The sequence below is a fragment of the Meleagris gallopavo genome, chromosome 15 (assembly GCF_905368555.1).
Source record: "Meleagris gallopavo chromosome 15, MGAL_WU_HG_1.1, whole genome shotgun sequence".
Taxonomy (NCBI): domain Eukaryota; kingdom Metazoa; phylum Chordata; class Aves; order Galliformes; family Phasianidae; genus Meleagris; species Meleagris gallopavo.
Window position 1 is genome coordinate 888,274 of NC_139418.1, and position 26,466 is coordinate 914,739.

A 26,466-nucleotide genomic window follows, 5' to 3' on the forward strand; every position below is an offset into this window, starting at 1 on the left:
AAGTAGAGGCTGGATCAGGCCCTGGGCAACATCATCTAGCTGTGGGTCTTCTGTTCATCTCAGTGGAATTGGACAACAAGACGTTCAGAGGTTCCTTCCAACCGAAGAATTTATGATTCATTGATTCTATGAAGCCGGCGCATACGCAGAGAAGCATAGAGAGGCAATTCCCTCTGCGAGCCACATGATGGCGCTCTGAGCTAAGGAACGATGCGATCCGAGGAAGGGAGGGGAACACCTTCCGGTGCCCGTGGAAAAGAAGGCAGAGCAAGAGCGAGCGGCGGGGAGGAGGAGGCGCGTCCCGTGAGGAAGGACTTGCGGGGGCGAGCGCGGCCGGAGGGTTTGGAGCAGGCGGGTCGGGAGGTGCGTGTCGCGGAGAAGAGAAGGAGCGGTGCGGCGTTGAGGGCGATGGTCGGCGGTGGAGCAGCGCGGCGGAGCTGGGGGGCCGCGGTGCTGGTGCTGCAGGCGGCCTGGGCGCTGGTCGGCGGTCAGGTGCGCTACTCGGTGCCGGAGGAAGCCGAGGCCGGCACGGTGGTGGGGCGGCTGGCGCAGGACCTGGGCCTGGAGGCGGGCGAGGCGGAGGCGCGGCGGCTGCGCCTGGTGTCGCGGGGCCGGCGGGCGAGCGTGGAGGTGAGCGGGGCGAGCGGGGCGCTGGTGGTGAGCTCGCGGCTGGACCGGGAGGAGCTGTGCGGGAAGAGCGCGCCGTGCGCCCTGCGCCTGGAGGTGCTGCTGGACCGGCCGCTGCGCGTCTTCCACGTGGAGGTGGAGGTCACCGACATCAACGACAATGCGCCGCGCTTCCCCGCCGCCTCCAAAAACATCAGCATCGCAGAACTGTCGCTGCCTGGGTCGCGGTTTCCTCTGGAGGGCGCGTCGGATGCGGATATCGGATCGAACGCGCAGCTCTCGTATACACTGAGTCCCTCCGAGCACTTCGCTCTGGATGATAAATCCACTGGTGAAAACTTGAAATCCCTTTTTCTTGTGTTAACGCAAGCTCTGGACCGCGAGTCGCTGTCGGAGCACCGGCTGGTGCTGACGGCAAGTGACGGGGGCAGGCCGGCGCTGACGGGCACGGTGCAGCTGGTGATCTCGGTGCTGGATGCGAACGACAACGCGCCGCAGTTCAACCAGTCGGTGTATAAAGTGCAGCTGCCGGAGGACGCGGCGGAGGGGACAGTGGTGGCGCGAGTGGCAGCCACGGATCCGGACGAAGGACTTAATCAGGAGTTTTCCTACAGCATTATCGGTTCTGTTCCTGCGTCTCAGAGAGATGCATTCAGCATTGATCCGCGGACGGGGGAGATCAGACTCACAGGTTCCTTAGATTTTGAAGATGTCCGCCAACACGAGTTGCAAATCGAGGCAAGAGATAAGGGGACGCCTCCGTTGTCGAGCCACTGTAGCGTCATTTTGGAGGTGCTGGACGTGAACGACAATGCGCCCGAGGTGTGGGTGACGTCGCTGTCGGTGCCGGTGCCCGAGGACGCGGCGCTGGGGACGGTGGTGGCGCTGCTGAGCGTGTCGGACCGGGACTCGGGGCCGAACGGTCGGGTGCGGTGCGCGGTGTGGCCGCCGTCGCCGTTCGGGCTGGTGGCGACGTTCGCGGGCTCGTACTCGCTGGTGCTGCGGGAGGCGCTGGACCGGGAGCGGGTGTCGGAGTACGAGGTGGAGGTGCGGGCGGAGGACGGCGGGGCGCCGCCGCTGCGCGCCAGCCGCGGGCTGCGGGTGCCGGTGTCGGACGTGAACGACAACGCGCCGGCGTTCGCGCAGGCCGTGTACACGGTGCTGGCGCGGGAGAACAACGCGGCGGGCGCGGAGCTGGCGCGGCTGTGGGCGCGGGACCCGGACGAGGCGGGCAACGGGCGCGTGAGCTACTCGGTGTGGGAGGGCGGCGCGGGGATGGGCGCGGGCTCGGGCTCGGCTGGTGGGGGCTCGGGGTGGCGTCCGGCGTCGAGCTACGTGTCGGTGGACGCGGAGAGCGGGCGTGTGCGGGCGCTGCGGCCGCTGGACTACGAGGAGCTGCAGGTGCTGCAGTTCGAGGTGCGGGCGGTGGACGCGGGGGAGCCGCCGCTGTGCGGCAACGCCACGGTGCAGCTGTTCGTGGTGGACGAGAACGACAACGCGCCGGAGCTGCTGCCGCTCGCGGGCGGCGGGCCGGGGCCGTGGGCTGCGGGCTCGGCGGCGGAGCCGGGCTCGCGGGCGTCGGGCTCGGCGGGTTCTCCGGGCTCGTCGGGCTCGTCGGGCTCGTCGGCTCGGCGTCGTCGCCGTCGTGGTCGCTGTGGGCGCGGGCGGCGTGGGGTGCTCCGGCGGGGCAGGTGGTGGCGAAGATCCGCGCGGTGGACGCGGACTCGGGCTACAACGCGTGGCTGCGCTACGAGCTGCGGGAGCCGCGGGGCGAGGGCCCGTTCCGCGTGGGGCTGTACAGCGGCGAGGTGAGCACGGCGCGGGCGCTGGAGGAGGCGGACGGCCCGCGGCAGAGGCTGCTGATCGTGGTGCGGGACCACGGGGAGCCGCCGCGCTCGGCCACGGCCACGCTGAGCGTGTCGCTGGTGGAGGGCGGCGAGGCGGCGGTGTCGGCGGGGGCGGGGGCGGTGTCGGCGGGGGCGGGGCCTTGGGCGGCGGCGGGCGCGGAGGGCGGATCTGCGACGGCGGCGGCGGCGACGAACGTGTGGCTGGTGGCGGGCATCTGCGCGGTGTCGAGCGTGTTGGTGCTGGCGGCGGTGCTGTACGGGGCCGGGCGCTGGGCGCCGCGGGCGGCCGTGCCGGCGGGGCCCGGGCCGGCTACGCTGGTGTGCGCCAGCGAGGTGGGCAGCTGGTCGTACTCGCAGCGCCAGAGCCGGAGCCTGTGCGTGGCCACGGACGGCGCGGGCAAGAGCGACCTGATGGTGTTCAGCCCCAACTGCCCGCCGCCGCCCGGCCCCGCGCCGAAGGAGACGCCGCACGAGCCGCCCTCTCTGCTGGACACGGTCAGTATCTCTCCCTCACTTCTTCTTTTCTTCTATTCTTCTTTCTTTCTGTCCTCCTTCCTTTCCTTCCTTTCTTCCTTTTCTTTTGTCTTTTTTGCTCTTTTGTCTGTTTTTGCTTCCCTTCCTCTTTTCCACAGTTATGTGTACTGATTGTGTTTTGTTCCTGGGTCTTGTCCCATTGTGGGTACTGTATGGATTGCAGGGCTCAGGGGCCACTGCTGCTATTTATGGGCTTGTAGTCGTGCTGGGTACCTCTTGCCCAGATGCACATTGGGGAGGTGTGGTCTTGTCTTTTATTTTTGGAATGTTCTTTCTGGGTATACATATTTACATGATTTTAGCTCTTGGAATGTTCTTGGTTTATGCTTTGTCCAATTTCTTCTTCAGACTGCTGAGAAGCAGCAATTCATTAACATTGTACTGGTGATAGTTGTGGTAGTTGTGGAGGCACTATTGGCTTCCATTTGTGAATCTTGAGAGTTGTAATTTCTTGTGAAAAAACTGTTGTCCCCATTTTTGGTTGTTCAGTGGTTGAAATGTGATGCAATGTGAGAGCTGTTTCTTGAGGGTTTTCTGCCTGGAGACTTGCACTCTTATATGGGGAATTGAAAGGATGTGCACTGATGTTCTTTCAGTGTTTGCATCAGCAGCCATGCCTTCCCAAAGGTTGTTTGTATCAAATAAAAGGGAGAAAAGAAAGAAAACAACCATGGAAATATATCTGAATAGTTCATGTGAAGCATTACAACTCCTTTGCTTTTTTGAAATAACTTATTTAATCTGTGAGTAGTATTTCCATAAGAATCTGTGGAAGCATTGCAAAACACTGAGAGTTGTCTGGCTAGCATGTGCCAGACACCACGTATATGGCACTGTTTGTCTGATGTGGTTGAGTTTGCTCCTCTGATTGCTGGAGAGGATTAGTGAAAGCCAGACCCGGGTCTAGGTGGATGGGAAATGCAGTTGTGTCTTCTGGTGCAGGTGAATGTGACAGTGGCCCTGAATAGGGCCTGACCATTTCGTTCTGTGAAGGGTGATCTTGGGTGGAGTCTCTTCTTCTTGAGAGTACAATAAATGATTGGGAAGACCATGGGGCATGCTGTAAGTCAAGAATGTGAGGTGTTTGCTTGTATTCTGCGTCCATGTTCAGAGTGGGGAGTAGGGGTTACCTGGAGGCTGCAAGAAATGGGAGTTGGAGGCCTTCCTGATCATGAGATAGTAAATAGCGTGGAAATGCCCTCTGTTTATTCCGTGCTTATGAATATATCTCTAGCATGAATTCTTCCCAATCTTCTGTAATTTGTTGACCCCATATAATGACTTCACTCATTCCTGGGTAATGGAGTGATTTCACTGTTATGTTTCATGGTGATGTGAATGTTTTGCCTTTGTATGCCAGGTAAACTTGAGTTTTGAGGTGAGGCTGATTTAGACCTCGTTCTTTCAGGATCTGAAAACCATTAAGGACAGCAATTCAGTACGCTGTCTTGCTATTAAATTGTCTTCCAGCTGGTGTGTATGGTTTTGACTTCATATGCACACTTGATTTTCCTTCCTAGAATCATTCGGCACTGTCGGACTGCTTTGAAATGGATGCACAGTTTGGCCTTTCTGTACTCTCTTTCTGAGCACAAACTTTCTGCTTATGTCAAAGGTGTTCCAAAGTTAGCTTATCCTACTGGTCTTCTCTGAACCTGATGAATTTTCTGGCATCCATTTTCACTTTGGGAAGAGGAGAAATGAATGAACTTCCTTCTCATAGTGAACCTTGCGTGCAGAGATGAAAGAGAAATTCTTTGCTTTCTTCTATAAGATCTATTACTCTATTGGTGGCCACAGATTCCAGTGTGACTTATCTCTGGAACTGTGTTAATCACACCTCAGTTGTCTGTAAATCATGCTGTTGTCTACCAAGTTTGTCTGCTCTTAAGCTGTTTCCTCCTTGTTGCTAATCCTTTTCAGCAAAGGATGGGATTCAAAGTGACCATTGATACTTGGGGTTTCTTTCTACACTCTTTGAATTAATATGAATTTCTTTACTTTCTTTTGGACCAGAAAGTTATTTTTACAGTGGTAGACACAGCCCAAATTATGTTCTGTTTTCCCTTTATGAGTGTGCTGCTAGTGTGTATTGAAATAAAGAATTTTATTTTCACTATTTTATTAGTGAAAAACAGTATGAGGCAGCAATAAGAAACTGTGTTATTTTTCCATATTCCGGAAGACGTTTTGTTAAGGGTTGGCTTTAGAGGATTTTGCAGTGCCAGTTCCATGTATCGCTCAATGCCACTGTGTTCTTATCTCCTGTGAATGCTGATGAAAATTCTTTTCTTCTTTCCTTGTGCCATATGATGTGCTTGTCGGTGGCAAGAGGGCGAGCAGTTCCTCCAGTCAGAGACAGTTCCTTCCTCTGGTATCTGCCCAATAGAGGAAATAGGTTGGAAATGGTATGCAAGGTGTAGAGTTGTGACTGCTTCCTGGTGAATGTTTCTCTCTTATTTTGGGAAAGTTGCTCAGAGTTGCGTCCGTTCTAATGACAGAATCCTTAACAAATCTGATACAGAATTTGGTATCCTTTCTGTCTGAGATCGCTGAGATGACACAAAGTTTCAGAGTGTGGTTCCTACCACTAGGAATACCCTGGTAGCCACCCAGCTGTTCCTGGTGTCAGAGGTGAGAGAAGGGGAGGATCTGCACAGCCTTGGATCGTGGTGAGAGTGAGGCTTAGAACTGGGTCCAGTTGGTGGGATGGATCAGTATCCAGGTGTTGTGTGCAGTGATTCTGTGTCGGGCATCAAGTGTTTGGTGTTGATTGTCCATAGCAGTGAAGAGTCTTGTCTGAGGCAAAAGAGATCCTTGGTAGAAGATGGAACATGACATTGAATAAGAGCTGGAAAATGCTGTCTGAGGTAGAGATCCTATTTGCCACAACGCAGGATAGAGAGAGCCATTAGAAAAGCTAGAGAAGAGGCCAAGCTCACAGTGCTGCTTGGTCTGGATCTTCTCTGAACATCCAAAAATTCAGCTATAAGGCATTTGTGTGAGAAGTTGTATGTTAGACATGATGCCAACTGTATGTGTTTGAAGTGTTTATTTGCTGCTTTTCCAGGGCATCCTCTTGCCTCATGTAAAGAACGACCTAGTAAGCAATAAGTACCAGAGCAAGTATATTCTTTAGTGTAGCATGGGGACTTCTCTAACCAAGTGACTGCTGACAGCAGGGCTATCTGTGACGTGTGCTGAGCTACTGTAGGATTCTGTTCTGTCAAGTACTGCATGTCCCCATTCCCCATTGTCCTAGTGGCATTCCTGCTCTTGAAGACATCTGCTATGTACACATTATTTGCTGTTGTTTGAATGTGGAATGTTGTTGCTCAAAAAGGAGCTTTACCAAATATTGAAGATTGCGCCTGACTTCTTTGAATCTTCCCATGATCTTCCCTCTGTTTGTATTGCTTTTGGGGCTGGGGAAGGAATATGAAGCAAGCGCCCTCTATTTGCCAAAATATTGCCAGACCTAGGTTTTCAATGAAACAGAACAAGATCCTTTGGATTTCTACCCTCCTCTCAGGAGAAAGTCCCCTTCACTGTTCTTCTTCTTTGACTTGGATATGTCATGGTGGCAGTGAATCAGCTGTGATTCACTGGCTGCTGAGTTTTGTATGCCTTTAAATTGCAGATATTTGGGCTTTTTTGCCATGAGTGTAGGGGAGATGTTTGAAAACTCTGCTCAGCTGAGGTTTTCATGGAGGCAAATCCTCCTTAGTTTAAAGATCCCTGTCTGGCTTCCCTTCCTTCTCATGGAAATGCAAATGGGAGCACAGTGCATTTTACAATTGGTAAACCTTGGCTAAAGCTGATTATTTTCTTCTATTATTCCTTGAAAATTGCCCTTTTAAAGCAGTTCTCCATACCATGAGACTGTTTCTTTTTCTGAGCAGGCAGCTATTGAGTATCTTGTAGTGTTGCTCATGTCCAAAGGGTGTACTGTCATCTGGGAGCAGTGTGAGTCCAGTTATTTCAGAACCATCAGAGGCTGTATTGGAACACAAGAGAAGGGATGCTCTGTTCTGTACCCTTGGCTACAATGTCTGTTTTCTCTCTAGCAGCCTTTTATTCCGATTGAAATGTCATGTTGTGTTTTTTGGAGCAAGTTTAATTTAGAAGTTAGCAAAGCTCTAAGATGCTTGAAATTAAACAGCGCACTTTTTGATGACTGGCATTATATTCCCATCCCTATGAATGTGGCATGAATAAGGATGAGATCTAGTTATTCCAGGTAAGTGGGTGAACTTAGCAGGTGGGTAAATAGAAGAAATATATATCTTCATTAAGTATCTCTTTGTGTGGACTCACATGGACTGCTTTGTGGAGAAAAGATCAGCCCCAGGATCTCTTTCTACGCACTGGTAAGCACACTGATCTCTACTCAAAACCACATTGCTGTACAAACCTGCAAAATAAGGGGAAAAAAAAGTACACGTCGACTTCATTTTTTTCATGAAATTAAGGCATGAGCAAATGTCCCCATATTAATTATTCTACATTGTGCTGTGTACAGTATTACTCAAAGCATTCTTCTATTTGATAACACAGGAAGCTTCTCCTGGAAAAGCCAACAAAATACTTTTCATTGGGCTGGATCCATTTTTGACTCAATTGACCTGTTTGGGATAATAAGGGTGTTTGATCACAGTAGATCCAGTGATGCAAAGAATGGAAATGCAGAACAAAGCATGTTCTGTTACATTCTGAATATGAAAGGAATGTATGAATGAAATTCTCCATCCTGAATGGCGTGGTGTTCATAAGCGTCAGAAAATTTGTAGACAAAAGAATGGAAATGAAGAACAAAGCGTTTTCTGGTACATTGTGAATTTGGTAGAAATGTGATTATGGAAGTCCCAGTCCTTGGTTGCCTTTTTCCCTGAGCTGCTCCATTTGGGAGCATCGCACGATTGAAGGACCACACTTCATCTTCAGTGTCTGAACTTTCATTGTGCTCTGTGTGGAAGGATTTGTGAGAGAAGACATGGTCTGTCTGAATGCTCCATCGGGCAATAACTCTGCCATATGGGAACACAGCTAAGGTACAAAATGGAGGAGAAAGGTACAAAGATAGAGGAGAAAGAACAATTCATTTTTGTGTTTTGAGTTTACATTGTGAGCTCTGACCAGAACGAAAACAGAAGAAAGCACTAGAGAATGACTGTGAACAGAAAAAGAGATCTGTTTCCCTCTTTTCAGTTCCAGCTCAATCCTCACAAGACATGCAACAACAGTCTGCCAATCCCCTCTTCAAGATGTTTTGCTAAAATGGACATGAATTTTATTTTGCTGTAGGAAGCATAAAGCAGAGCATGTAAATACCTATTGTTTTCAGAAACACAAGAATTAAACCACAAGGATTCTAGCGGAGAAACAACAACCACGGTCATCGTGGGAGTTCTCCTACGTCCAAACAAACTAATTCAGTACAATAAATGGTTCGCGAAATCCTCTTAGAGGAAGAGTGAGAATGATCGCTTCGTGCCTGATTTTAAATCAATAGATAAACACATTTACTAAACTCACCGGTTGAAAAGTGCAGAAGGTAAGTAATCTCTTCCATATCAAAGAGAAGGTAAGTGCAAGGAATGCGAAAAAGCGAAGATAAAGTGAAGCCGGCGCGATACTCAGAGAAGCATAGAGAGGCAATTCCCTCTGCGAGCCACATGATGGCGCTCTGAGCTAAGGAACGCGCGATGCGATCCGAGGAAGGGAGGGGAACACCTTCCGGTGCCCGTGGAAAAGAAGGCAGAGCAAGAGCGAGCGGCGGAGAGGAGGAGGCGCGTCCCGTGAGGAAGGACTGCGGGGGCGAGCGCGGCCGGAGGGTTTGGAGCAGGCGGGTCGGGAGGTGCGTGTCGCGGAGAAGAGAAGGAGTGGTGCGGCGTTGAGGGCGATGGTCGACGGTGGAGCAGCGCGGCGGAGCTGGGGGGCCGCGGTGCTGGTGCTGCAGGCGGCCTGGGCGCTGGTCGGCGGTCAGGTGCGCTACTCGGTGCCGGAGGAAGCCGAGGCCGGCACGGTGGTGGGGCGGCTGGCGCAGGACCTGGGCCTGGAGGCGGGCGAGGCGGAGGCGCGGCGGCTGCGCCTGGTGTCGCGGGGCCGGCGGGCGAGCGTGGAGGTGAGCGGGGCGAGCGGGGCGCTGGTGGTGAGCTCGCGGCTGGACCGGGAGGAGCTGTGCGGGAAGAGCGCGCCGTGCGCCCTGCGCCTGGAGGTGCTGCTGGACCGGCCGCTGCGCGTCTTCCACGTGGAGGTGGAGGTCACCGACATCAACGACAATGCGCCGCGCTTCCCCGCCGCCTCCAAAAACATCAGCGTCGCGGAACTGTCACTGCCTGGGTCCCGTTTTCCTCTGGACGGCGCGTCGGATGCGGATATCGGATCGAACGCGCAGCTCTCGTATACACTGAGCCCCTCCGAGCACTTCGCTCTGGATGTGAAATCTAAAGACAAAAACAAAGCTTCCATTGCCCTGGTATTAACGCAACCTCTGGATCGCGAGTCGCTGTCGGAGCACCGGCTGGTGGTGACGGCGAGTGACGGGGGCAGGCCGGCGCTGACGGGCACGGTGCAGCTGGTGATCTCGGTGCTGGATGCGAACGACAACGCGCCGCAGTTCAACCAGTCGGTGTATAAAGTGCAGCTGCCAGAAGATGCCATTCCTGGAACTGTTTTTCTGCAGCTAACAGCGACAGACAAAGATGAGGGGATTAATGGGGAAATCTACTATGCATTTAGCGACACAATTCCTGAGAAAATGAAAGAATTATTCGTTATCGATAGACTTTCAGGGGAAATGAGAACAGTGGGAACACTGGATTTCGAAGATGTTCAGTCGTATGACCTGGAGATCGAGGCTGGAGATAAGGGGACGCCTCCGTTGTCGGGGCACTGCAGCGTGGAGCTGGAGGTGCTGGACGTGAACGACAACGCGCCCGAGGTGTGGGTGACGTCGCTGTCGGTGCCGGTGCCCGAGGACGCGGCGCTGGGGACGGTGGTGGCGCTGCTGAGCGTGTCGGACCGGGACTCGGGGCCGAACGGTCGGGTGCGGTGCGCGGTGCGGCCGCCGTCGCCGTTCGGGCTGGTGGCGACGTTCGCGGGCTCGTACTCGCTGGTGCTGCGGGAGGCGCTGGACCGGGAGCGGGTGTCGGAGTACGAGGTGGAGGTGCGGGCGGAGGACGGCGGGGCGCCGCCGCTGCGCGCCAGCCGCGGGCTGCGGGTGCCGGTGTCGGACGTGAACGACAACGCGCCGGCGTTCGCGCAGGCCGTGTACACGGTGCTGGCGCGGGAGAACAACGCGGCGGGCGCGGAGCTGGCGCGGCTGTGGGCGCGGGACCCGGACGAGGCGGGCAACGGGCGCGTGAGCTACTCGGTGTGGGAGGGCGGCGCGGGGATGGGCGCGGGCTCGGGCTCGGGGTGGGGCTCGGGGTGGCGTCCGGCGTCGAGCTACGTGTCGGTGGACGCGGAGAGCGGGCGTGTGCGGGCGCTGCGGCCGCTGGACTACGAGGAGCTGCAGGTGCTGCAGTTCGAGGTGCGGGCGGTGGACGCGGGGGAGCCGCCGCTGTGCGGCAACGCCACGGTGCAGCTGTTCGTGGTGGACGAGAACGACAACGCGCCGGAGCTGCTGCCGCTCGCGGGCGGCGGGCCGGGGCCGTGGGCTGCGGGCTCGGCGGCGGAGCCGGGCTCGCGGGCGTCGGGCTCGGCGGGTTCTCCGGGCTCGTCGGGCTCGGCGTCGTCGCCGTCGTGGTCGCTGTGGGCGCGGGCGGCGTGGGGTGCTCCGGCGGGGCAGGTGGTGGCGAAGATCCGCGCGGTGGACGCGGACTCGGGCTACAACGCGTGGCTGCGCTACGAGCTGCGGGAGCCGCGGGGCGAGGGCCCGTTCCGCGTGGGGCTGTACAGCGGCGAGGTGAGCACGGCGCGGGCGCTGGAGGAGGCGGACGGCCCGCGGCAGAGGCTGCTGATCGTGGTGCGGGACCACGGGGAGCCGCCGCGCTCGGCCACGGCCACGCTGAGCGTGTCGCTGGTGGAGGGCGGCGAGGCGGCGGTGTCGGCGGCGGGGGTGGGGGCGGTGTCGGCGGGGACGGGGCCTTGGGCGGCGGCGGGCGCGGAGGGCGGATCTGCGACGGCGGCGGCGGCGACGAACGTGTGGCTGGTGGCGGGCATCTGCGCGGTGTCGAGCGTGTTGGTGCTGGCGGCGGTGCTGTACGGGGCCGGGCGCTGGGCGCCGCGGGCGGCCGTGCCGGCGGGGCCCGGGCCGGCGACGCTGGTGTGCGCCAGCGAAGTGGGCAGCTGGTCGTACTCGCAGCGCCAGAGCCGGAGCCTGTGCGTGGCCACGGACGGCGCGGGCAAGAGCGACCTGATGGTGTTCAGCCCCAACTGCCCGCCGCCGCCCGGCCCCGCGCCGAAGGAGACGCCGCACGAGCCGCCCTCTCTGCTGGACACGGTCAGTGCCCCTCGCGGGACTTTCGCACCTTCCTTATTTCCCTTCCAGTTTTCTTTCTTTTTGCCCTTTCCTTTCATCATCTTCTTTCTCCTGTGCTATATCCCGTGCGTTTGCTTCACGTTCTCATTCTTGTCCCCGCCTTTCTTCTCCCTTCCGCTCTCCCGTCGTGAACGTGTGCGGCTACCGCAGTCTGGGGCCCGCCTCGGTCATTTCTGTTTGGTGCTGGAGCTGCCCGTGCTCTCAGCAGTTTGTCTTGGGACCATGTCCCCGAATAGATCCTGCCAGGATCTGTAAAAGCTTAGGAATTATAGGGAAGTTGTGGGAGTATGGGCTGTGAAATTCTTTCTCATTTTTCCGTGATGAAAAATTGTGATACCATTTCTTGCTGAATGTGATCCAGTGTGATTTTTTTCTTCCTCGTTCTCCCACCTGCTTTGTTGTTAGATAGGTTAGTGGATTTCTTTTCCAATTCTTCGTGTTGCAACCTGAGGGACCTTCGGCCCTTCCTTCCTCTCCCTCCATTCTTTCCCTTTTTCCTTCCTTGTTCTTTCTTTTTTCTCTTTGCTCTCCTTTGCTCTATTCCCTGATCTTGCTTTCCTTCCTCTGTGCCGGTGTTTTTTGTTCTGACGCATCACTTTCCTGTGGAACTCCGTTGCAGAGCCTTACCTGCCAGGGGCTTGGATACTCGTTTTTGTGATATGTGTTTGATAGTGTTCTATTTGCAGTTTTCTGTTCAGGTGTGATGCTGGATTATAGTTGTTAGATCTTATTCTCTTGATACCAGAATGTTGGTATCTTTCTTGTTGTCACACGTTGTTTTTACTCCAGCCTAGGTAAGGCAAGCACTACTGGACTTTATTCCAATTCAACCTATTTGTATTTTTTCTGTTGCGTTTATGGTCCTATTGTAAAACAAACATTTTCACAGAATTGTATTCATTTGCATCTACCATTTTGTCCATTATGGAGCTTGTTAGTTGTTGATCTGGATGTTCGTTCTGAGGTTAGATCTTTAGTTTGGAGTTTTCTTCAGATGGATTGAAGTCATCTGCGCAGAGTTGCTATGACTTGAGTTCTGCCAAGACTGATTCTAATAGTGCTCAGCACTGAAGGACCGCTGCACATGAAGGATGTTTCTGGTGGCAATGATCCACCAGGCATTTTCCTATGCTTTTAATAATGTGGAGTATGGTTGTGCTGGTAACCGGTATGATTTCTTCTTTGATTCTTCCTTGCAAATGGCACAATGTAGTACATTGATTGTTATTTTATCATTCTCTCTGTGTATGGTATATCTCTATTCACATTGATTCATCAGGCAAAGTCATGATGAAAGTAGGAAAGTGAATATGGACTGTTCCTGTATCCTTTTGAAGTCTGCAGACTGTCCTTACTTGTCCTTGCCGATGCCTTTGTTGTTGCCTCTGAGAGCAGTGTAGTCGTCGTGCTGAACATGACTAGTGTTTGTCTGTTGGTGACCTCAGAGTGCTGGCAGTGATGTCTCTTTTATGTGTTTCAAGTGCAACAGGTCAAGTGATGTAAAGCAATGAATTGTCACTCTTAAAATTGAGAGAGGGGATGGCTCAGTGTACTTCCGTCACACTCTTCTCTAGAGTTAGCAATGAAAACCTTTCCAAAGAAAATGGTCTGCTTTTTGCTTTATTTATTTCTTCGTATTGTTATGTATAAGTGAGAGGATGTTTTGGGGTGTAACCTGTCATATCTCACTGCCACGTGTTTTTCTCAAAGGTCATTTTGGATTCTAGAGCTGCAGTCACGCAGGGTTGGGTTTGTCAGAGCTCTACTCCTGCTGCTGGATATAGAACATTCATTTCTTGTGATGTTCTGTCCCAGAAGGAAATCAGTGCCTCTTTTGATTTGTGGTGTCACGACCTGAGCTCCACAAACCCTGCTAGTTGTTGGTGTATAGCATTTCCAGGTGTGACTACTGAAGGTCTGGAAGTCGCGAAGCATGGGTCTTGTGGCAACAGCCCAGCAGTAGTGTTCGCTGTCATTGGCCCCAACTGCACTGTTATTTGTCATGATTTCTTGACAAAAATTCTGTCCTCGACTTCTTTCATTGTCCATTGAAGGAGATGTGATGCAAGGTGACAGCCTGGAGAGTTTTCTGATTGTAGAGTTGTGTTCTGTCAGGACGTACTTAAGCTCTTTAGATGTTCTTTCAGTATTTGCATCAGTAGCTGTAACTTCACAATGTGCCTGTGCCATTTTTAAAATCAGAAGTGAAAAGAGATGCCTTGGAAACCCACCTATAGAGTTCAGATGAAGCGTAAGGATGTCTTACTCATTAATATTTTAAATACCTTTGCTTAGCTGTGTGTAGTGACTCCATCTGAATTTGCAGAAGCATTGGAAAACATTGACGGTCATCTGCAGAAGGTCAGCAAGGCACTATGTTTGGTGCGATTGGATTTCTTACTCTCATGGAAGGAATGGGTCAGTGAAAGGCAAAGTCAGTGCTGGGGTATGAATGGGAAGTGAGACTTGTGGTGAAAATGAATGTGGCATCAGCACGGGATGGAGGCTGGCTGTTTTCTCCTGTGTACAACCTTGGGTAAAAATCCCGATCTTTGAGGGAAAAGGTAATCATTGGAAGACCACAGGTAGGTGGGGTGCCGTAGGATAAGAATGAGTGATGTCTGCTTTGTTCTGTATCCAATGTTCAGAGTGGGGTTTGGAGTTTACCGGGGAATCTGTGTTTGCTCAAATCTCTGCTTTTGGCAAATCACGCTGGTGTCTCCCAACTTTGTGTCCTCAGAAACACTGTCCTCCTTTTTTACCAATCCTTCATAGAAATAGTCATGGTATGTGGATATCATTGTAATGTGGGTGTTACTTTTTAAACTCTTCTCACTTTAACAGCACAAGTAGTTTCCAGAGAGGATGGTGCAGTACAAATGATTTTATTTTTTCCCTTTCTAAGGTTTCTGATAGTGGTTTGAAATAGAGTTATGGAAGAACACTATGAGGTAGGGCTAATAAAGACGAAATAAATTTTGTATATTAGGCAAACATTTTTTAAAGTGGATGACTTTAGAGAATGTTGTGGTGCTGTTTCAATATATACTGTAGTGCCAGGCTTTCTTACCTTCCATCAGTGTGTGCCTTAAAAGCATGTGGTAGCAGTGGGGAGAGCAATTCCTCCCACCAGATGCAGTCTCGTGCTCTGACACCTGCCCAATGCTGGAAATGTGTTTGGTAATGAAATGTGAGATGCAGAGTGCTGCATTCTTGTTGAATGTTTCCCTTAGGTGTTGGGAAAGTTGCTTACAGCTGTGCCAGTACTAATGTCAGAATCTGTAACAAGTCAGATGGAGTTCTTTTCATCATTTCCCTCTGTGATTGCTTAGAAGTTGCCCAACATTCTGAGTGCAGTTCCTCTCCTTTCCTCTCCCCTGGGAAAAGCCTGGCAGACTGTGTCTCTCTGCAGCTAACCAGCTGTTTCTGCTGTCAGAGATGAGGGAAGGTGAGGATCTGCACAGCCATGGGTTGTGGTCAGAGTGGGGCTTAAGGTTGTGCCCTGACAGTGGGGTGGATCAATGAGCAGGTGTTGTGATAATGATGTGAATGGCACCAAGTACGTCCTGGGCATTTGGTCTTGATTGTCCTTCGCAGTGAAGAGTCTCATGTGATAGAAATGGTGCAGCTTGGTGGAAGATGTAGTGAATCAGTGGCCAAGAGCTGAAAACAGCCATCTGGAGATCCTATTTGGCAAGACCCAGGATAGTTTGAAAGATTTTATTGTGGAGAAGAAGCCAAATACATTGTTCTGCCTGGCCTGCATCCTCTGAAAACCTCCAGAAGTTCAGCTGTAAGACCTTAGCATGAGAGGTTACATGTAATTTTTTGTAGCACAGCTTCTTCATAGCAGTATGTTTGAAGTGTCTCCCTGCTGTTTTCCCAGGGCATCCCCTTTTCTTTATGTAGAGAAAGAACCAGGAAGGTGAGCAGATATTATCTTCAGTGGGACATGGGGAGACCTTCCACCAAGTGACTGGTGAGAGCAAGGCCATCTGTGAGGTGTGATGAGCCTCTCTGGTGCCCTGAGCAGTCAGATTCTGTGTGTCCTCACTTGCTGTTGTATTTGTGGCATTTCTGCTTGTAAAGTCATCTTCCTTATGTGCCTTTATTCACTTGTGTTTGAATGTGAAATGTAGATTATCAGACTGTCATTTTTCTGAGTGTTGATGATTCTGGCGGAGTTCTCTGAAGCCTGTGATCTTTGCTTTGCTGATATTCCTCCTCTGGTTGGAAAGAAGCACTCCTCTGTATTAAAGATGTTGGCAAATTGTATGTTTAGTTGCAGTGCAATGGGATCTTTCTATTTTTTTTTTTTTTTTCTCTCCCACTTTATGAATCTCACTCTGTTTTTTTCTTCTCTCACACTGGAAATACATTGGTGAGAGAGGATGAGATGTAGTGTGCTGGCTTCTGGCTGCTGTCAGATTGTGCAACCTTTGAGCAGCTGACCATGAATCTGGGGTCTGAAACTTCTGCTTTATTGATCTGATGTTGTGATGGAGTGAATGTTGTCAGTTTTCAGGTCTCCCTGTTATAGATGTGTGCCAGGGAGCACTGTGCACTGATCAGTGACAGTGTTCTTTTTCTTAATATGCAGCGACTATTGCAGCCATACTATAGGTAAGTTGCTCATATTAAAAGAACATGTGATCAGCAGATGACTGTACATTTTGTCACTGTTTTGTTGGCGTATTTTTATGTTGGAGTGCTTATTTTCGGTCTTACGTCATATTGGTTTTAGCCTTCTCGTAGTCATGTGTATGCCAATTCAGGTAAGATACAGTCAGAGGAAAAAGCGGAATACGTCATTACATTTTGACTTTGAACTCATATGGTATAAATCAAACCCCACTAGCATCAGGGAGTACATATAGATTTAGGCATCATTACTGTTCCACAGTAGTCTGACAGTCTAAAAAGTGGCAGATTTACTCATGAATCAGTGATAAGTTGGAGCATGAAAGCAAAGAGAACTGTAGGCAGAAGTGTGTTGCTTGACCATAGGTCATCTTTGATGTTTTGAGCTGTAAGACATGAAGATGCGAGTTGCTCATCGCCTTGGCCTGACTGCTGCTGCTGTGTAGTGCAGGTGGTGCTGTGTAGGCAAAGGGTGGCAGAAGAGAGCTGTGTAGGTAGGTGGTGTTTCTTTTTTCCCTGTAGTTTAAGACATGCGGTTTCAGTGACAGGGCAGAGTAATGCTTAGCTTCTGTGTCCAGCATGCTTGTCCACCAAGATGTGTGCAGCAAATGCTGAGGACAAATTGAAATCTTAAATACATATAAAAATGGATAATCCATAGATGCCAAACCCAAAATATCAACCCTATCTTGTCTGAAAGAAATATCTTGAAAATAAGACAATATGTTTACATTTCTGCCCACCTATGTTCAGTGCATTTCATCTTACCTCTGCATGTGACGGTTTTATCTGCAGGGAAGTGGTGATATACTGTCAGTACTCGCAGTTTGTTCTTGTTCAGCAATCTGTTACCTTTGAGCACTTCACAACAGTATCCCTGGAGCCCAATGGTGTGCATCCGCAAGTGATGAGAGATCTGGCAGAAATGACCACCAAACCGCTCTCTATCATGTTAGAAAGGTTTCTAGGTGCTGGATCCAGTTTCACTCAACATCATCTTTACTTATCTGGATGAAGGCATAGACTCTACTCTCAGAAAGTTTGCTGATGATACAAAGCTGCTAAGAGTGCCTGACTCACCAGAAGGCTGTGCTGCCATTGAAGGAGACCTGGACAGACTGTCAAGTTGGACATAGGGGAACCTGAAGAGGTTCAACACGAGCAAGCTTAGAGTCTCACACCTGGGGGAATAACCGCATGCATCAAAACGCACTTGGAGCTGACCTGCTGGAGAGAAGCTGTGCAAAGCTGAGCAACCTCTGTCCTGGTGGCCATCAGTTTGGTCATGAGCAAATAGGTTGCATTAAAAGGAACAGTGATCCATTCCCTCTGCTCTGCCCCACTGCGACCACATCTGGGACACTGTGTCCAGTTCTGGGCTCCCCAGTTCAAAAAAGGCAGGGATCTCCTAGAAAGAGTCCAGCAGAGGATGACAAAGATGATTATTGGCATGGAGCATCTCCAGTACTTAGAAAGCCTGAGAGACCTGGATCTGTTCAGCATGGAGAAGAGAAGGCTGAAGGGGGAATCTAATCACTGCTTATAAATATCTAAAGTGTGTCAAACAAGTCAGTGGGATGGACTGTTTTTGTTGGTGAGCAATAATGGAACAAATGTCAATGGCTAGAAACTGGAACAGAAGGAAATTCCATTCAAACACAAGATAAACTTCTTTGTTGTCAAGGGCAAGAACTCTGGAACAGGCTGCCCGGAGAGGTTATGGAGTCTCCTTCTCTAGAGATATTAAAGACATGTCTGGATGCCTACATGCGCAATCTGCTGTGGGGACCCTGCCAAAGCATGGCGGGTGGACTCAGTGATCTCAAGAGGTGGCTTCGAAGCCCAGCAATTCTGTGTTTCCGTAATTCTATGAACACGAGTGGAAGAAAAAAATGTCATTCCATGTGCCTCCCTGTGCTACATCCTATTAAAACATGAACCACCAGGCTGTGCAACATCGCTTCACAGTTTGTTTGGAACAAGTGGCTTTTCAAGTTAATTTGCTGCAAGAGATGTCTTGAAAGACACTTGAATAGAGCATGGTTGAAAAAAAACTTTGTTGTACAACAAGAGAACAATGATGCCAATATTCATATGATTAGCCCCACTAACCAAGGAATTTATTCAGTACATTTCATGGTTCTCCCATTTTAACTGGAAGACCAGTGTGAATGAACGCTTGGTTGTCTCTCTGCATTCCAGCAAAAACGCCCTTCTACTGAACGAGAATAATGAAAAATACGGAGGATCGATCGTAGGAGGAAAAAAAAAAAAAAAGGAGAAGAAGAACAAGAAAAGTAAACTGATTTGTAAGAAACAGAGAATGAAAAAAAAAAAAAAGAAAAAAGTCGAATTTAATCCCGACGCATGAGAGACGCAGAGAATCACAGAGGCAATTCCCTCTGCGAGCCACATGATGGCGCTCTGAGCTAAGGAACGTGCGATGCGATCCGAGGAAGGGAGGGGAACACCTTCCGGTGCCGTGGAAAGAAGGCAGAGCAAGAGCGAGCGGCGGGGAGGAGGAGGCGCGTCCCGTGAGGAAGGATTGCGGGGGCGAGCGCGGCCGGAGGGTTTGGAGCAGGCGGGTCGGGAGGTGCGTGTCGCGGAGAAGAGAAGGAGCGGTGCGGCGTTGAGGGCGATGGTCGGCGGTGGAGCAGCGCGGCGGAGCTGGGGGGCCGCGGTGCTGGTGCTGCAGGCGGCCTGGGCGCTGGTCGGCGGTCAGGTGCGCTACTCGGTGCCGGAGGAAGCCGAGGCCGGCACGGTGGTGGGGCGGCTGGCGCAGGACCTGGGCCTGGAGGCAGGCGAGGCGGAGGCGCGGCGGCTGCGCCTGGTGTCGCGGGGCCGGCGGGCGAGCGTGGAGGTGAGCGGGGCGAGCGGGGCGCTGGTGGTGAGCTCGCGGCTGGACCGGGAGGAGCTGTGCGGGAAGAGCGCGCCGTGCGCCCTGCGCCTGGAGGTGCTGCTGGACCGGCCGCTGCGCGTCTTCCACGTGGAGGTGGAGGTCACCGACATCAACGACAATGCGCCGCGCTTCCCCGCCGCCTCCAAAAACATCAGCATCGCGGAATTAACCACCATGCCGGGTACCCGTTTTCCTCTGGAGGGCGCGTCGGATGCGGATATCGGATCGAACGCGCAGCTCTCGTATACACTGAGCCCCTCCGAGCACTTCGCTCTGGATGACAAATCCGCTGGTGAAAACTTGAAATCCCTTTTTCTTGTGTTAACGCAAGCTCTGGACCGCGAGTCGCTGTCGGAGCACCGGCTGGTGGTGACGGCGAGTGACGGGGGCAGGCCGGCGCTGACGGGCACGGTGCAGCTGGTGATCTCGGTGCTGGATGCGAACGACAACGCGCCGCAGTTCAACCAGTCGGTGTATAAAGTGCAGCTGCCGGAGGACGCGGCGGAGGGGACGCTGGTGGCGCGGGTGGCAGCCACGGATCCGGACGAAGGACTTAATCAGGAGTTTTCCTACAGCATTATCGGTTCTGTTCCTGTGTCCCAGAGAAATGCATTCAGCATTAATCCTCGGACGGGAGAAATTAGACTCACGGGTACCTTAGATTTTGAAGATGTCCGCCAACACGAGTTGCAAATCGAGGCGAGAGATAAGGGGACGCTTCCGTTGTCGGGCCACTGTAGCGTCATTTTGGAGGTGCTGGACGTGAACGACAACGCGCCCGAGGTGTGGGTGACGTCGCTGTCGGTGCCGGTGCCCGAGGACGCGGCGCTGGGGACGGTGGTGGCGCTGCTGAGCGTGTCGGACCGGGACTCGGGGCCGAACGGTCGGGTGCGGTGCGCGGTGCGGCCGCAGTCGCCGTTCGGGCTGGTGGCGACGTTCGCGGGCTCGTACTCGCTGGTGCTGCGGGAGGCGCTGGACCGGGAGCGGGTGTCGGAGTACGAGGTGGAGGTGCGGGCGGAGGACGGCGGGGCGCCGCCGCTGCGCGCCAGCCGCGGGCTGCGGGTGCCGGTGTCGGACGTGAACGACAACGCGCCGGCGTTCGCGCAGGCCGTGTACACGGTGCTGGCGCGGGAGAACAACGCGGCGGGCGCGGAGCTGGCGCGGCTGTGGGCGCGAGACCCAGACGAGGCGGGCAACGGGCGCGTGAGCTACTCGGTGTGGGAGGGCGGCGCGGGGATGGGCGCGGGCTCGGGGTGGCGTCCGGCGTCGAGCTACGTGTCGGTGGACGCGGAGAGCGGGCGTGTGCGGGCGCTGCGGCCGCTGGACTACGAGGAGCTGCAGGTGCTGCAGTTCGAGGTGCGGGCGGTGGACGCGGGGGAGCCGCCGCTGTGCGGCAACGCCACGGTGCAGCTGTTCGTGGTGGACGAGAACGACAACGCGCCGGAGCTGCTGCCGCTCGCGGGCGGCGGGCCGGGGCCGTGGGCTGCGGGCTCGGCGGCGGAGCCGGGCTCGCGGGCGTCGGGCTCGGCGGGTTCTCCGGGCTCGTCGGGCTCGTCGGGCTCGGCGTCGTCGCCGTCGTGGTCGCTGTGGGCGCGGGCGGCGTGGGGTGCTCCGGCGGGGCAGGTGGTAGCGAAGATCCGCGCGGTGGACGCGGACTCGGGCTACAACGCGTGGCTGCGCTACGAGCTGCGGGAGCCGCGGGGCGAGGGCCCGTTCCGCGTGGGGCTGTACAGCGGCGAGGTGAGCACGGCGCGGGCGCTGGAGGAGGCGGACGGCCCGCGGCAGAGGCTGCTGATCGTGGTGCGGGACCACGGGGAGCCGCCGCGCTCGGCCACGGCCACGCTGAGCGTGTCGCTGGTGGAGGGCGGCGAGGCGGCGGTGTCGGCGGGGGTGTCGGCGGGGGCGGGGCCTTGGGCGGCGGCGGGCGCGGAGGGCGGATCTGCGACGGCGGCGGCGGCGACGAACGTGTGGCTGGTGGCGGGCATCTGCGCGGTGTCGAGCGTGTTGGTGCTGGCGGCGGTGCTGTACGGGGCCGGGCGCTGGGCGCCGCGGGCGGCCGTGCCGGCGGGGCCCGGGCCGGCGACGCTGGTGTGCGCCAGCGAGGTGGGCAGCTGGTCGTACTCGCAGCGCCAGAGCCGGAGCCTGTGCGTGGCCACGGACGGCGCGGGCAAGAGCGACCTGATGGTGTTCAGCCCCAACTGCCCGCCGCCGCCCGGCCCCGCGCCGAAGGAGACGCCGCACGAGCCGCCCTCTCTGCTGGACACGGTCAGTGCCCCTCGCGGGAGTTTCGCACCTTCCTTATTTCCCTTCCAGTTTTCTTTCTTTTTGCCCTTTCCTTTCATCATCTTCTTTCTCCTGTGCTATATCCCGTGCGTTTGCTTCACGTTCTCATTCTTGTCCCCGCCTTTTCTTCTCCCTTCCGCTCTCCCGTCGTGAACGTGTGCGGCTACCGCAGTCTGGGGCCCGCCTCGGTCATTTCTGTTTGGTGCTGGAGCTGCCCGTGCTCTCAGCAGTTTGTCTTGGGACCATGTCCCCGAATAGATCCTGCCAGGATCTGTAAAAGCTTAGGAATTATAGGGAAGTTGTGGGAGTATGGGCTGTGAAATTCTTTCTCATTTTTCCGTGATGAAAAATTGTGATACCATTTCTTGCTGAATGTGATCCAGTGTGATTTTTTTCTTCCTCGTTTTCCCACCTGCTTTGTTGTTAGATAGGTTAGTGGATTTCTCTTCCAATTCTTCGTGTTGCAACCTTGCATTAGTTTTTCTTCTCTTAATTTATTTTATGTTTTTTCATTTCTTTGTTTATTGAACATTCACATCTGTACTGTTGTCCATCCATGAGCTACTCTGTTGTTGGTTTGGAACTTCTTCCTGAGGTTAATTGACCAGTATCTGAGTTGTTCTTTTATTATCTTTGTTATGGAATAAAACAGAGCCTTTGTGTTATCAGTTCTGTAGACACTGTTTCCTGGCAGTGTCTGTTGCTGACGGCTTGCTAGACTTGAAGGGTCTTTTTCTTGATGGTTGTTCACTGCCCATGGTGATGCTGAGTGTAGACTCTTTGGATGTCTGTATCTGGTATTCTCATGTACAAGAGATGCGGTGGTAAATGACACTGGTGTTTCAGGTTTCTCTCCTCAAATGGTGTGTTTTTCTCTGCTTTGAGTCAGCTGAAAGAGTTATCATAGGGGTGAATACATTTTCTTGCATCCTTTCCAGACACGGTATTACTTCTCTTCTGCATGAAGTGTCCTTGCCAATTCCTGCCGATTTCTCTGTTGTCCTCTGTGGCAGACGGGCTCAGCCCTTGGGCTGAGGTTGGTCACTTCCAAGTTCTGGTAGCCATGTCTCATTGTTGGCACCTATTTCTGCAACACATGATCTGGTGCAGAGCCATACGCACTTGAAAGCTTACTGGTTAAAATGTTACTTGTTTCTATATTTAATTCGGGTGAACTTGTGGTGGGTTATGGGATGTCCTATTTGCTTGCTAGGTTCTGTTTGAGAAGGTGATTCTAGAGCTTCTGCTGATTTCTTATGATTCAAGCTCTACAAATGCTGTTGTTGGTGTGCAGCATTTCTTCCTGAGTTTGCTGGAGATTGGAAGACATGAAGGGTCAGTCTGGTTGTGCCAGAATAGCAGGGAGGATTCAATGTCATTGGTGACACTGAATGCTGTCACTGGATATGGTTTCTTTTCAGAAACTTTGTCTTCCTTTTATTTAGGTCTCCTTACAAAGAATCATTATACAAGGCAGAAATTTAGAGTTGAGCGTTATGGTTGTGATGTAAACTTTTGTATTTCGATTTTATGGGTGAGTTATAATGAAAATCAATATGGCCTTTTCCTATTTTTGTTAGTATTTTTTTTAATTTGTTTTTAGTTTATTGTTGTTTTCCTTGGTAGTGAAATATATTTAGAGAGAATAGTGTGACCATATTCATTGAAATGGGAATGCATACTTTTTTTTATTTTTATTTTTATTTAATCGGAATGCTATTACCATACTGAGCAATATAAATTGTTGAGATCTCTAAGATTGCTTTGAAAAATGTCAGTTTTCTCCTTCTCTCCTCTACCTCCTTTGGGAGTCTATAATTCTTTTCTGCGCATTTTGCACTTGAAGCTTTCATGACTAATGCTTTTGCTTGCAAGGGTAGCTCATGTATATGTATATCTTAAGGGCAGATATCAAGAGGATGGGGCCAGGCTCTTTTCAGTGATGCCCAGCAATAGGACAAGGGAACAAACTGAAACGTAGGAAGTTTCATCTGAATGTGAGAAATAATTTCTTTACTTGGAGGGTGACAGAGCTCTGGAACAGGCTACATAGAGAAGCTGTGATGTTTCCTTCTCCGATGATATTGAAAACCCAGAGGGATGCTTTCCTTTGCAACTTACTCCAGGGAACCTGCTTTAGCAGGGGGTGGAGTAAGTTGATCTCCAGAGGTCCCTTCCAATTCTGTGATTCTGTTTAATTGTATGAAATTTTCTTACCATGTGCAGTTGCAGAAAGCAGTGTTAGCTTCTGTGTCTGCTGGTGTTGTGATGTTGATGCCTTTTCATGGAGAAAAATAATGATTGCACTCTCAAATCGGTGTAGTTGTGGACTTGTTTTCTCTATGCTGGAGAAATGGTTTGATGTCTGCAGTCCTGTTTTGGTGTTCTTTTAACACTGTTACCAGTTTCAGCCAGAGACTTAGAAATCCCTGGAACTCTTTCATCCAAGAGAAAGTCAAATGCTTCCATACAGTTACTACTATCAATAACAGTGCTTTGGTTGACGTTGCCTGTGCTATTCCCTCACAGAATGAAATCAGTGCTTATTGCTTTTGGAGGTGTCATGACATCAGTGTTAGAAGTAGTGTTGCTTACAGACCTGTAACGTTTCCATCTGAGATGACTGAAGCACTGCAAAAGGGGAATGGTCAGCGGCACAGATTCTGCTGGATTCTGCATGTATACAATAGTCTCTCTTTATTTCTGTTAATGGTGCTGTCATTGATAGGAAAGTTGTCCAAAATGCAGTCAGCCTCTGGGTGAGAATCGCAAGTGTGGCACCTGTGAGGAGTGAACCTAGCAGTGGCAGTGAGTAAGGTCTGATCTTTGCTGATGTGATGGGTGATCCTAATCGATGGGAAAACTTGTGTGAGAGGGAGGACATCATTTGGAAGAGGATGGGACATGTCATAAGAATGAGAGATTTCTTCTTGTCTTGAGAACAAGTGTCCCAGAATGTGGAGTTAACGATACCAGAGGTGGAATGGGCCCAGAGCATTCTGGGCCAGGATCATTTCCCAGGTTTCCAGAGATGGGAGCTAGTGGTTTTCCTGCTCTTGAGCTTGTATGTAGTACTGGTCTTTCTGAGCATGAGAGGCCGTGTGTTATTTGTGGTGCTACATGACGGATTTGATTTGTTTGCTTGGAGGCTTTCTTTGTTTTCTTCCCTGGAGGAATCACTGATGCACATAGAGGAAGATGTGGTATGCTCAGACAAACCAAATAATTACATATTTATAGATGAGACGTGGAGAGGCCTTCAAAGAAGCACAAGTTGACAGCCGTTATATGAGGTGTGATGAGCTTTCCCACATCCACATGTAGTCAAATTCAGTGTGCCTTCACCTCCTGTTGCCGTTGCGCCATTCCTGGTTGTGAAAACTTGTGCCACCTGTGCATTTATTCACTTGTGTTCAAATGTGAAATGTTGTTGCCCAAACAGTGTCTTTTCACAATATTAGTATTTCTGCTTGGCTGTAGTGGACCTCCCCATGATCTTCCCTCTGCTCATATTATTGCTTGAGAGGGGAAGAAGTGTGCTCTGTACTCCAGATGTTGGCAAGCCTTGTGCTTCAGTGATGTGCAATTGGATCTTTTTGTTTCCTTCTCGCTGTCAGAAAAGTGTCCCACATTATTGTTTTGCTTCCCTCACACTGGAAATACGTTGGTAATGTTGGATGGGATGTAGTGTGCTGAGTCCTGGTTGCTGTGACATTGCAGATCTTTGGGCAATTGGCCATGAGTGTGCAATATAGCTTTTCCGCTCTGGTGGGCTCTGGTTCTCTTGGAGAGAAAGTCATTAGCTTTCGGGTCTCGCTCTTGCTTCCCTTCTGGTATATGTGTGCCAGCTATCCAATCACAGTGTTCTCCTTATGAACAAGCATTTGTTGCTACTATGGGTAAGTCGTTCATATTAAAGGATCAATAGACTGCTGTTGTGCTTCCTTTGTGTTGGAGCGAATATTGCCTGAGGGCTGGAGCGTTCCTTTGATGAAGTGCATTTGAATGGGTAGAGCAATTTCTGCCACAGTCAAAGGTCCCTCCCTGGGTGTGTCAGCCTAGAGTTGGAAATCGAGGTGATTTTTCAGGATTTGGTGAGTATAATCGTTGTGTACTTGCCTTTTCCTCGGTTTGTGCGCTAGCCGAATTGGCTTTGGTCTGATGGCGTGCCATCTTGTGTCAGGGCTCATTCTAAAATATGAATGTATACACAAAATCCTGAATAGCAGCCCAGATCACTTTCTCTGCAGAAAAAAGAAGTTCTTTACAGCCACAGGTATGTGTTTGTATTTTTCATTTTTTATTTCTTGAAGGACTCACCAGTGTTGAAGGCAGTAAACTAAGGTGTTCGGCAATAGATACTGTAACAACTTGGGTGCTATTCATAGGATTTTCTCAGCTTCTCGGTGTGAACTTGACGGTTTCTCAGTATAGCTTTAGGTAGTGTAAAAGACAAGTTCTTTGTGCATTTGCGATGAGTGTGCAGTGCTACAATTCTTGAGGATTTGCTTTACCCTCAGTAGAAGAATAAAATCCCACATCGGCCTGATATGAGTTAGAACAGAACAACTCTCCCAAGATGTAGATTATCTTGAATCATACAAATGTTTATGCAGTCTTAATTGTGACCTCAGCCCAACTCTAAGTTACCTGAAAATAAAACAGTACTCATTTTGCTGCCTATAGTGTATGTGTTCTCATTCCTCTGGATATGGCATGAATGAGAAGGTGATCTGCTTTATACTGTGTAAATGGATGATCTTAGCAAGTGGGTAAGTAGAAGGAAAATACATTTACGCTCTTTAAACACCTTTCATTCTGGATTCACATGGAGTGTGTTTGGTGTTTTTTGTATATATAAAGTCTGTCCCAGAATTTCTACGCAGTGGTCAAGACATTAGTCTCTATCCAGGCTGTTACATCTGTGGTCTACGTGAAGCTGCAAAAGAATGTGCCTTGCAGAATACTACTTGTTGCATTCCTCTATTTGCTCACAGTCTGCCTGCTTCTGGAAAAAATCCGACAGAAGCTTTTACACAGGGCAGGACTCATTTTTGTCTCTGTCAGTCTGGGGTAATAATAAAAAATGGAAATGCAGAAGAAAGCCTCTTCCATTATATTCTGAAAGTGTTAGGGACGTATTAATGAAA

The 26,466-nt window shown here is 51.6% G+C and overlaps 3 pseudogenes; all 3 read left to right on the forward strand.

The window, feature by feature from the left end:
• The first annotated feature begins 273 nt into the window (after positions 1-273).
• Positions 274-6,348, forward strand: LOC104915677 (protocadherin alpha-3 pseudogene; annotated as a pseudogene).
• Positions 6,349-7,758: 1,410 nt separating this feature from the next.
• Positions 7,759-11,748, forward strand: LOC104913216 (protocadherin alpha-5 pseudogene; annotated as a pseudogene).
• LOC109364200 (protocadherin alpha-5 pseudogene) lies at positions 11,608-21,600 on the forward strand (annotated as a pseudogene).
• Positions 21,601-26,466: the final 4,866 nt, after the last annotated feature.